At 37.8% G+C, this 12008-nt stretch overlaps 1 long non-coding RNA gene across 1 annotated transcript in view; it reads left to right on the forward strand.

Moving 5' to 3' along the window:
* Positions 1–12008, forward strand: part of LOC311094136 — a 683555-nt gene that overhangs the window by 427375 nt on the left and 244172 nt on the right. The gene's annotated exons all lie outside the window — the stretch shown is intronic.

The following is a 12008-nucleotide window of genomic DNA, read 5'->3' on the forward strand; positions in this document are numbered from 1 at the left end:
TTACGCACTTGAACAGTTTTTATGCAGATCTCAACTTTTTTTTAAACTCCTTCTCTTTCACTATCTCATGCATCTGTCTATGCAATGAAGAGAGGGAGGGAGAGAGAGGTTGAGGCTGAATGCTACATTAGTTCAGTTAAATGGGTTTTTACATGCTAAAATACTTGCACTCTACTTGTACTTTTAAATGCTGGCTATACTCACATTTAAAAAAAAAAAAAAAAAACATTTGTTATTCTACTTTTATCATATGTTTGACCTGATATACTTCAGAGTTCATGCAATCTTAGATCTTAAACGGTAAAAGAAAAAGATATGAAATCAATTTGGGTAAAAAAAATGTTATTTTTACATCTAGATTTGGCTAGTTAGTTTTGACAGTTAGCCCCTGCTGGTAGATGCTGTAACTACACCATGATGCAGGCAAAAAGCATGTTTCTACCATTCAAAAGTAGAAAAAAAATTAAAGGGTTAGTTCACCAGTTGTTATGGAAGCTTAAACATGCTGCGTAACACATCAGAATGAACCTCATTTGTTCCCGCACATGCTTGAGCTTCCGTTTACCATGTCTGATGTGCGTGTTGATGAATGTTTATGTGAATAAAAGCCTAAATTCAGTCTGTTCATCATATAAAGCAGTGTTATTCAAATGGCGGACTGCGATTGGTTCAATCCGGACCACGGGACAAAATTGCGCCATTTTACCGTTTCTACAGAGCAGCGTGTCAAAACAATGGAGCGGTTCACACCAGGTTGTTAATGGTATTGATCTTTCAGAGCTATATCTATAATATTTTTATCTAGAGCCAAAAGTGCTTCATTCAAGCCATTTCCATTCCGCGCGGGATCCTTCGCTCTCTCACTCGCTAAAAACGTTTAGTGCCACATTATGAGCTGCAGACAACGCGATTATTTTAACAACAGTAGCAGAAACACGGTGAGCAGCAAAATAAAAATTCTTAGACATTATTGTTTTGGCTCTCTTGGCCCAAGATTTGCATCTTTGATGACTATTTTTATTATTTTTTTTTATTTTTTTCATTTACAAAGTACTTTGGCTGCCTCGATGGAAATATATAACTTTTCCAAAAAACGTATTGTCCAGACCTCTGCTGGGAAGGAAATATAGAGACCGAACCTCTTGGAAATGAAAGCTCTAGCGTAAAGTTCTGCCAGGAAGACTCAATGTTACGTCACTCATTACTTTCTGGTCCATCCAATCACTATCTAATACTTGGAGTATAAAAGATACTTACACATGTTTGAGTTTGCAGATGATGACGCAATTATTCACCTCCATCCAGGGGTTGGCTTCGCCCCTACCTTCATCTTCAGGCAGGATATGCAGAGTCCGCTACCCACCGAATGTGAACTACGCTTGTGCCGAAGAACTTTACCTTCCAATATCTTTGTTTTCATTTTCTGGTCTACTTATTAATAAATGTCATTGTGATATCATCTCGCATTCCGAGTCTTTCTGGTAGAACTTTAATTGAATACCCCCTATATAAAGCGATTGTGTCTTTTCAGAAAATTTGGATTAAATCGCTCAATTCATATGGATTAGTTTTACGATCTCTTTTTGAAGCGTCAAAGTGGTTCAGTACAGTTGCATAGACTGTCAATGGAGGGACAGAAATCTCAGATTTCATTAAATGATCTTAATTTGTGTTTCGAAGATGAACGAATGTCTTAAAGAAGGTGTGCCCAATCCTGCTACTGGAAATCTACCTTCCAGTAAAGTTCAGCTCCCACCCTGATCAAACACAACTAAACCCGCTAATTAAGATCTTCAGCAGTACTTGATCATTACAGATAGGTGTGTTGGATCAGGGTTGGATCTGAACTCTGCAGGAAGGTAGATCTCCAGGAACAGGATTGTGCAACACTGTTTTACAGGTTTGGAAGGACATGAGGGTGAGTAAATAATGAAAGAATTTTTGGGTGAACTAACCATTTAACATTTCTTCCTCCATCATATAATTTGATTAAACTAATTGAAAATTTAGGTTTTCTCCCTGAGGAGAAATAATAAATAAAGCAATACATTGACTACTATGTTTAAAATTGTAACAATTCCGGCTTTGTTCCAATTTTTCCAATGTTTCACTTCCCGTGTTTAGTTCCTGTGTGCATTTGTTTCCATTGCAGCCTTGTTTTTTTTGTCATAGTTAATCCTTGTTTGTTTCCAGGACAATTAATTACCCTCACCTGTTCCTCATTAGCCCCTTTCATACAGCATTCCCTGTAAATTAACCTAAAATTACCAGAATGACTTAACCGGTAAAATACACAAATATGCCGTTCGCACAAGCAACGGATTTCTGGCTTTTCACCGGTAAGATACCATTCACACATCAGCACCAAAACCCTGGTAAATTCTGTGATGTCAGTCATCAGAAATTATCTTTACACAGTGCGCCGTTGACTTCATCCGCCCGCATAACGAAAAGCACTTTAGTCTCACTATCTGTTCAATTTGACAACATTTTTTGCAGCCTGAGTGACAGGCATAAGGGGATGATCAAACAGAACACGTTTTTGCTCTTAAAACCATGAGACGCGCATAATATTATCCACCTGCAGAGATGCAGAGAGCAGTGATGAATTAAAAAGAAGGCTGGGTCTCGAGCGCAACACGTTGAAAAGGCTGCACGACGTGATGCAACTAATGTGAATGTGATGCAAAAGCAGCTGAGCTTACTGTTAACAGTGCAGAGTAATCACGTCATCTCCATAAGAATGATAGGCCCAACCTAGGCTTCTTACGTCATCGCGTTCTAACTTTGCATGTGCTCATAGCAGTAGGCTAATCATTCTGCATTCACACACAGCATCATACCGGTAATTTACTGGTAATGTTACAACTCCACTTACTGGTATATTGTCAGAACCGATTTACTAGTATTTTTGAAAAGGTCCTGTTCACACATGATCTCATCATACCAGTAATTTACGGGTAATTTACCAGTAAAGACTCTATGTGCGCATGTTTGTAAGGGTGTTGTATTCTCTTACCGTTTCTGATTATCTTGTTCTCGTTCCATGTTTTGCATTTTTTATTTGTGTTTTTTGAATACATTTTTACTGCACTCCTCCTCTTCCCTGCCCCTATGTAACAAAAATAATGTCCTCTAACTGTAGACAAAAACTCCATACATAATAGCGGCCTAAAAACAGCTGTTTTATTCCACATTAAAGGGGTCGCTCAGTCGTGGAGGCTGCCATTTTGAGATCACGTGACCAGCCGTGTCTTAAAATTGTGCCAAAGTTAATAAAAACAAATTTCAGTAACACTTTACAATAAGGTTCTGTTTGTTAACATTAGTTAACATGAACTAACAATGAAAACACTTCTAAAGCATGTTAATTTCAACATTTACTAATCTATGTTTTAAATCAAAAGTTGTATTTGTTCATTTTATTTAATGGACTTGAACTAAAAATGAACTAAAATTGAACAGTTGTATTTTTATTAAAGCCCCCATGCGTAAATAATTGTATTCCTTAAAACTCATCTTTGATCACCAAAATTACATATTTAAACGTATTTTCCTGTAAAAAAAAAAAAAATGTATTCATGCCTTAAAATAGCTTGAAAGTAACTCTACACCCTTGCTGCTTCATTTAGTATACACAGAACCATGAATATGCAAATTAGCCCCACCTCCACTCACTCACACCAGCTCAGAGATCCACTCGGACAACTTTACTGTAGTAAATGCACAATAGCAAGTGGAAATACTGTTTTAATTCATAGGCCATATATGTTTGAACCAGAAACTGATTCAGATGAAGTGGAAGAGTGAATTATACAGGCTCGTCTACAAGTCAATGCATCAGAAGGCTAATGCGTTTTATGTATCACTCTCTACAACATCAAACACATAACGGTAATTAATATGATTAGCCTTTTGCTTGACTGCTTTATCAAACAGCTAATAATGTGCTGCTAATGTTACACAAACCATGTTCCCGTTCACCATCTCAGAGTCAGACAGCTGCCTTCTAAAACTCATTATCCTTAGAAATGCTTTAAACTTATAACTTAATGTAAAGTTACCCAAATTTAGACGATTTCCTCTAACTTTTCTTAGAACTCATCAGACAACATCAGACAGCTTTCCATCGAACAGTGACAGGAAAAGAAGTCTGATATATTATTAGCAGTAAAAGCAGTCCTAATATAACACATACTGTACAAATCACAGTCTGGTTTACGTTTCAGGGCTGTGAAACATAAAAAAAGCATCATAAATGCTCACATGTTGAGGCATCAATGTATGTCATCCATCCAAGTTTCACATTCACACACACCAGAGTCCCAGCACACGTGCTAAGAGACGTCGACACATCCCGTCCCATCTGTGTGCGCTGTTACTCTGCACCAACAGTTTTACCTCCATCATTTATTCATACTTTAATTATTATTTGTTGCTGTTGTTCCTGTTCCTCAAGCCCCATTATCATATCAATTATCGTCACTGTCTCGGGCCTACTCATGTCACATCTACATCAGGCCCATAATGCACCTCTCTCAGGCTCTGAATTATTGAGGTAACAAGTCTCAGCAGAAGGAGAGGGATTCATTTTTAAAACAGACACCTATGCTTAATGGCAGCGCTCAGTGAGTCCTGAAAATGAGGCGAGTGGCAGAGGACCCTCAACACACACTCTCACAGGAAATAGTTTTAGCAGAACTGTGGATGACTAGCGAATATTTTAGGATAATACAAGATACTCTGCTGAAAAATTAATCTCCATGATGGTCCAATCTGGTTTATGCTGGTTCAGAAGCACTATATCCATTGATGTCTTTTTCTTTCTAAAGAAAAATACATATTATATACATACATTTATTTTGTCTAGCATATTTTATTTTTTATTTTTTTTAAAGTTGAACAGAATTATATTTTATACACGACCATTCAAAATTTGAGTCGTTGAGATTCTTGAATGGTTTTGAAAGAATTCTTATATAATCTCCAAGGCTGCATTTATTTTGACAGACAGACAGACTGTCACGGTGGTTTCGGGAAGGCAAACACAGACGAAGATAAGAAATCCAAAATGACAGGTTTAATGGTAATACTGACAAACAGACGATCAGGTAGCAACACACACTAACCAAGACAGTGAACAGACAAGGAGTGACTGAAAAGGAAGAACTTATGTAGGAACACAAACTAGGTAACGAGCAACACAGCTGAACAGAATGAGCTCATAATGAGGAGATCATGGTAACTAAGAAATGGCGGGAATACAAACAAAGGAAGGCATGTGACATGTGAAAATAAACTGAATGTCCATGATAACTGAAATAGAACAAAACAGACTGTGACACGGATGGACGGATGGACGGATGGATGGATGGATGGATGGATGGATGGATGGATGGACAGTAAAATAAATATATACATACAAATATTTAGTCTTTCTTTCTAGGGAATGAATATCTTTGATTAAGTTGCTACAGAACTTTTTCTCCATGGAACACAAAAGTTTTAATTATCAAAATGTCAAAAGTGCATGGTGATCACTACCTGTAAAGTTTAGTTAAAATATATATATTTAATATATTAATATATTTAATAATATATATTAAAATACATATATACTAGGGTTGTCACTATACCAAAATTCCAGTACGTACCATAGCAAAAACTTTTGGAACTATTTGAAAATGAAAAATATAAATTTATTTAAATGAGTTTATTATTTATGATGATAATAATTATAAATAAATAATACATTTAAACATCATGCAGCCTTGTTTATAAGTAAACATTATCCGCTTCTCCTTCGTCGGCCAAACGGTTCTAAGAACGGTAAGGAACGGTTGCAGTTATATTTCCACTTGAGCTTGGTTGGGCACGGCACGATTACAAACCATCCTCGGCCTGGAATTCTGCTGAACAGTGCTGGTAGAATGTGTGTAGTGATGTAGTTGCCACACAGGATTGGTCACTCGTCTGCTGCTTGGCTGCCAGCTGGCCAAGCACTCTATTTGAGAAAAGTTAATGCAATTAAATAATAAAATTAAAAAAAGTATCTGATCATCCTGCACAACGCGGTCGCCATTTACATCTCATATCATCTGCAAAGAGCGTTACCAAGGCAACGACTGACGCATTTGTATTACAACGATTAAGCAATGAGAACGACGGAGGAAAAGCGGCTATTGTATATGTTTATAAGTAAACATTGTTTATAAGATGATCAAGTGAAAAATGTGAAATAAAAACACGTTGACAAAGAAACACGCTGACCAGAGTCCTGCACGGGTTCGGGTACCCGGCTGGTGACCCGCAAATTTTGCTCAAACAGGTGAAAAATATCCAACTGTGTCGAATACGGGTGCGGGTCGGGTCGGACACGGGCTAAACACGGGTCTAAACACGGGTCTAAACACAGGTTTAAAACAATCATGTGCGAACGTAAAAATATATGCATATTTTTAGGAACACATCTACAAAAATGTGCCTGTATTTCAAGTTGATGAAATAATTTAAAATCCACATCAGTTTATTTGTGCCCACGCCCTCCCAGGAGTCTCTATGCCTACTTTCACTTTTAAAAATTCATCATGACCGCGCACGCGATCTGCTTGCAGTCGTCGAGATGGATGCTGAGGAGTTGAAGAAAACAATAGCTAGTGGAGATGGTAAAGTTGTCGACAATACGTCATCAAAAATCAAGTCCAGTGTGTGGGATAAATTTGGAGTTATCTGAAGAAAACAATATTGTGAAAGGCTTTGCTGCATGCATTTTCGTGTTGGATAGCCGCAAATATGGAACTTCATCGCTGAGGAAGCACGCAGATAACTGTGGTAACAAACCAAGCAGTTCTATCGAACAGTATTTTTCAAATTTAAAGGACAAGTTCGGTTTTTTACACTTAAAGCCCTGTTTACAGATCGTTTCTGATGAAATATAACGGTTAAGATTGAAATTTGGACACATGCTGCTGTCCCGAGAATTTTCGGTTTCTGTAGTAGCACCCCCCCCCCCCCAACCCCCCCACAATGGCTGCATAGGTGCACTGGAACAATCCTTCCTAAAACGCATTAAACTTTCGTTTACAAAGACGTGAAACTCACCGAGTGGTCAGGGGTGTTCACTGATATGCTCACACAAAAATCGCTGCAAAAGATGCTTTCCAACAGGTTTTATGGTAGTTTTTGTCCAACTCCATTGACTTGTATTGGATGTGCTGTGAGGTACGGTATTACTCCGCCGCTGGAAACGGAAATGGGGTTGTTTGTGGGCTGGAGTGTCTATTATTCAAGCTCTCAACGGAAGAATGTACGGGTGTGAGGCGTTTGGAAAAATAGGTCCACAGTTTTACAACGAATGGTAAAACACCTGTTGGAAAGCATCTTTTGCAGCGATTTTTGTGTGAGCATATCAGTGAACACCCCTGACCACTCGGTGAGTTTCACGTCTTTGTAAACGAAAGTTTAATGCGTTTTAGGAAGGATTGTTCCAGTGCACCTATGCAGCCATTGTGGAGGTGGGGGGGTGCTACCACAGAAACCGAAAATTCTCGGGACAGCAGCATGTGTCCAAATTTCAATCTTAACCGTTCTATTTCATCAGAAACGATCTGTAAACAGGGCTTTAAGTGTAAAATACCGAACTTGTCCTTTAACACTGTTAAGTATGTGTGGTGTGCAGGGCGTGTTTGAACCCAAAATTGTCAGATGTAGGCTAGACGAAATTGCGTGGCAGATATAGTGTTGTAACCGCGTCTGTTCGATTGGTAAAATGTTATAAGGCTGGTAACGTTAGCCATGTTCTTCATGTACCGGCCTTTTGATAGCTTCGGCTGAAGTTGTCCTTGTGTTAATGGTCGTGTAATAACTTCTGTATGACCTGGCAATAAACATTTTTGTAAGTGTGTCTATAATGTGATAGTCTAAACTGATTTTGTTTTGGTTGCGGGTCGGGTGGTCGGTTCTATCTATTATTACTAAAAAACAAGAGGCAGACCTTTTTGCATTTACACTCCAAGACTTTTGCACATTTATTATGACAGTATCAGATTGTTTTGTCCCGTCTGTTGCGTTGGTTACATCACTGACAATCTTTGCAGTTTCTGACTGAAATGCGCATTTAAATACAATTGTAAATCCAGAAACTTTGCAGTGTACTGAGCAGCATGAAAAACAAAACTTTTATTCACAGTGTATATGGGTTATAAACAGACAGCTGGTATCGTCACATTTTTTTAAATTTCAGACCATTAACCCTCTGAGGTCTGAGCTGTTTTCTGGGCCCTGGAGGTGTTCTGACATGCTCTGACATTTCTGGTTATTTCTGTTACTTGTGACATTTTCATGGCTAAAGTCTAATTACACTGTATTCAGCACAAACTCTGCTACAATAATATATCAGCAGCATGTATGTAAAAGTTTGTAGTTTTGAGATAATGACATTTATGCGTGGTTTTTGAAAATACAAAAAAAAATTCTCACTGAAATAAGGCCATGAAACCCATACTGATTATTTCTTCACAAGACTTTTGAAAATTGTATGACGTAGCCTAGAATATTTGCTGCAAAACTATGTGAAAATCACCCTGACTGCTCATTCAGATAAGACAATATATTGATTTAAAAATTTTACGACGTGTTTTGTGTGAAAAAGCCTTATGCGAGAGCTCATTAATATGTAAGCTTTTCTCACCTGAGAAAGACAAAGAACCTCCCCTAACGGCCCTATTAGGAGCTATCAGGCCCCTATCATTCTGAGCAACCTTGCACAATACTGTAAATGAGGAGATTTAAAAAATAATGGCTTTTAAATTGTTTGGATTTATTTACAACACAACATAATCCAAAGATACACAACAAATGCCAAAAAAGCACTTCAAAGACAGAGACCTTTGTGCCATTCCTAAAAACATTGTACATACCTTTCATTTCCAAGATTTTCACTTTACCATGTTCACGTACTGAGACTCATGTGAATGTTGAAGTCCTCAGTGGCATCTGGGACCTGAAAAAAAAAAAAGTGAACATACTGATATCAAGAGAAAGGCCTGCACGATTTTGGAAATAAATATTAGATTTTTCTGGTTAAAATTGCTTTTTAAAATTCCTTTTTAAAATTCACAGAATACACACACACACACACGTTTCCAACGATATATAATATAATGAACACCAGGTTTGTTGTGCCTTGTAGGCATAAGGTATATGCGCAGTGCGGATAAAATAATAATAACAATAAATAACCTATAGCAGCCTATAAATCTTCCAAAAGAAGCTAGAGAAAAATATATTGATTATCATGTTACTTCAAATGTTTCCATCCGTTATGATGATATGAAATGAGATAATAATAAAAACATGAAGCCGTTTGGTGCGTTTTGCTTTCATCCAAAATATGATACATTCAAACGCGATCGCTTGCAAAATATGATACATTCAAACGCGATCGCTTGCAAAATATGATACATTCAAACGCGATCACTCTCAAATATAAAACATTATGGTTACCATAAACATATCTATGTTTGAGCAGATATCCACAAACACAGTAAACACATATGATACATTCAAACGCGATCGCTTGCAAAATATGATACATTCAAACGCGATCGCTTGCAAAATATGATACATTCAAACGCGATCACTCTCAAATATAAAACATTATGGTTACCATAAACATATCTATGTTTGAGCAGATATCCACAAACACAGTAAACACGGGTCTAAATATTATAATATTCCCCATATATCTAGCAACAGTTCAGCTGCAACGTGACATTTATGCAACAATAACAAACTAGGCTATGTAAGAATTTCTTACCTTATCTTTCTTGTCTTCAAATCGCGTTCTTCTTCTTCTGAGGTAGCCTAAATCCAATGTAAGCTCAGGCACGTCTTTCAAACTCGACGAAAAGTGAAGTGAAGTGTTTTGTTGTTGAGGTAACGAGCGCGTTCGCGTTCCATGTGGAGATTTGCATGTGAATATCTTTTGCGCGAGTAGGCGTGGCCAAATTAACTGTAATGAGCAAGCGTTTGAGAAGCTGGACATCTTGTTGGTTTTATACAAATTACTTAAACAGAGAATATTTGTTTTCGTTTTGAATCCGATCATTTAAAAGTACACACTTAAATGTTTATAAAGGTATATGGCTCATAAATGTGTGACAAGTATTCGCTGAGTTTTGTTTCAGTTTATAGACGTGCTCAAGAAAAAAAAGTTCACCGCGACGGAGAGGCAGAACGCACACCCTGTTTATTTTCTTTATTTTACAAAAGCACAATGTTTTGATTTGATTGTAAGTGGACACATACAAAAGGAGAAATATCACAGATTCTTTTTTTATATTTCTTTTTTCTGTATGACCATAAATGATGGAGTAATTTAAGTTTATAGTGCTACAATGTGGAGAAAATCCGGCAAAACGCGTCGGCGCGTTTGTCGACCTCAGAGGGTTAAAAGACCACTAAATATTTTGCCATTTTTGGCTTGGCCCTTTTTTTTTTTTTTTTTGCCCATGAGTGTATGTATAAACAAAAACATTTTACACTTACACCTTAAATAACCACTAAATGCTTTAAAAAAAAACATTTAGTTTGGGAGGGGGACACTATTACATCTACAACATGTCTTATCTGGTGAAGGACACTAGCACCCAACACACAAAACATGATGGTGGCACCATCTATGCTAGTTTATGCTAGTCTGTTCATCAGGGTATACACAACACTCACACACAGCCAGTCAGATAAACAGTTTTGGAGCGACTTCAGCTGGACGCAATCTGTTCTGCTTCCAGAACTTAACTGCACTACGCGCTGCTTGAGTCATGGATGATGCGTTCATGTCCCAGAACAATACGCTGTTGTGTTGCTGCCGTTCGCTACGATTTCTGAGGCCTGCAGCCAGTCCGCATGGCAGCTGTTTCTGTTCAGGAAAGTGGCTGTTCCAGGCTGCTTGAGTCCACCGGGGACCCTTAAATCCAGTGTGCACACCTCTTATCCATTTCCTGTTAAAGACTCCTTAGTGGATTAGTCTGCCTCTGCTGCAATCACAAGACTAGCACTACACTGATGCCACAGATGAAGGAGGCCATTTTTAGAGCACAGGATGCTGTTTCACACCATCACACGCACAATTGTCTATCTAATCTTTTGACCGCGTTCTTTTGAGGATGAGCACGTGTGAATCCACTCTCCTTCACTCGTCCATTACGGTTCGGTCACATTGTCTCCACTCCCCCCATTTACACAGAGACGCTACAAGACCCTGTGTCTGAAAATCTATACACTATTGATCTACGGCCAGTCGCCACAATTATTCCTGTGAAGGAAACACTGACAATAAATTACATGAGTGCAGGCTTTTCAGCTGCAGTTCGATAGCGTGGCCATCGCTGTCTGCTTCGTTGTCCAGGTGGGCTCAGAGAGAGGGGCCACTTACAGACATTCTTACACAAACTACTCTGCAATGACTATATTTATACAACAGAACTTTGGATCTATAGACACTATACCCTTTTTTTTTTTTATATATAAGTAAGCACAATAAGTTTACTTTATAACACACAATGCTATTCACAACCCATTTTACATCTGTATTGTGCCTTATTTTTGAATAAAACAGGATATTAAATGAAAAAAAAAAATGCAGAGTGAATCCAACTTTTATTGGAAGGCTTGTTTGTTAATTTTGTCTTTCACGGCTGAAAAATAGCAATTTGTTAGTATTTCTGTCACTAGCTTATAGCCCACAGTCCTTCACTAACGACTATTCTGACATGCTGAGCGATCTTCTGATGTGAAAAAATATTATCTATGTAAAGCTTTTATTAGCTCTCAAAAACTACACACTCTAAATGAAATATTTTCTATGCAAAAAAATAAATAAAATCTGTCCGCAACTTTTACTATCAGCAACTTTTAGGGTGCACTCACACTAGGCACGGTTTCCTTGTACCTTCATTGATACGTCATTTACAATGCAACTTTTTGTTTTGAAGGAAACAGGAAGA

Source organism: Abramis brama, assembly GCF_963993115.1.
Source record: "Abramis brama genome assembly, chromosome: 12".
Taxonomy (NCBI): Eukaryota; Metazoa; Chordata; class Actinopteri; order Cypriniformes; family Leuciscidae; genus Abramis; species Abramis brama.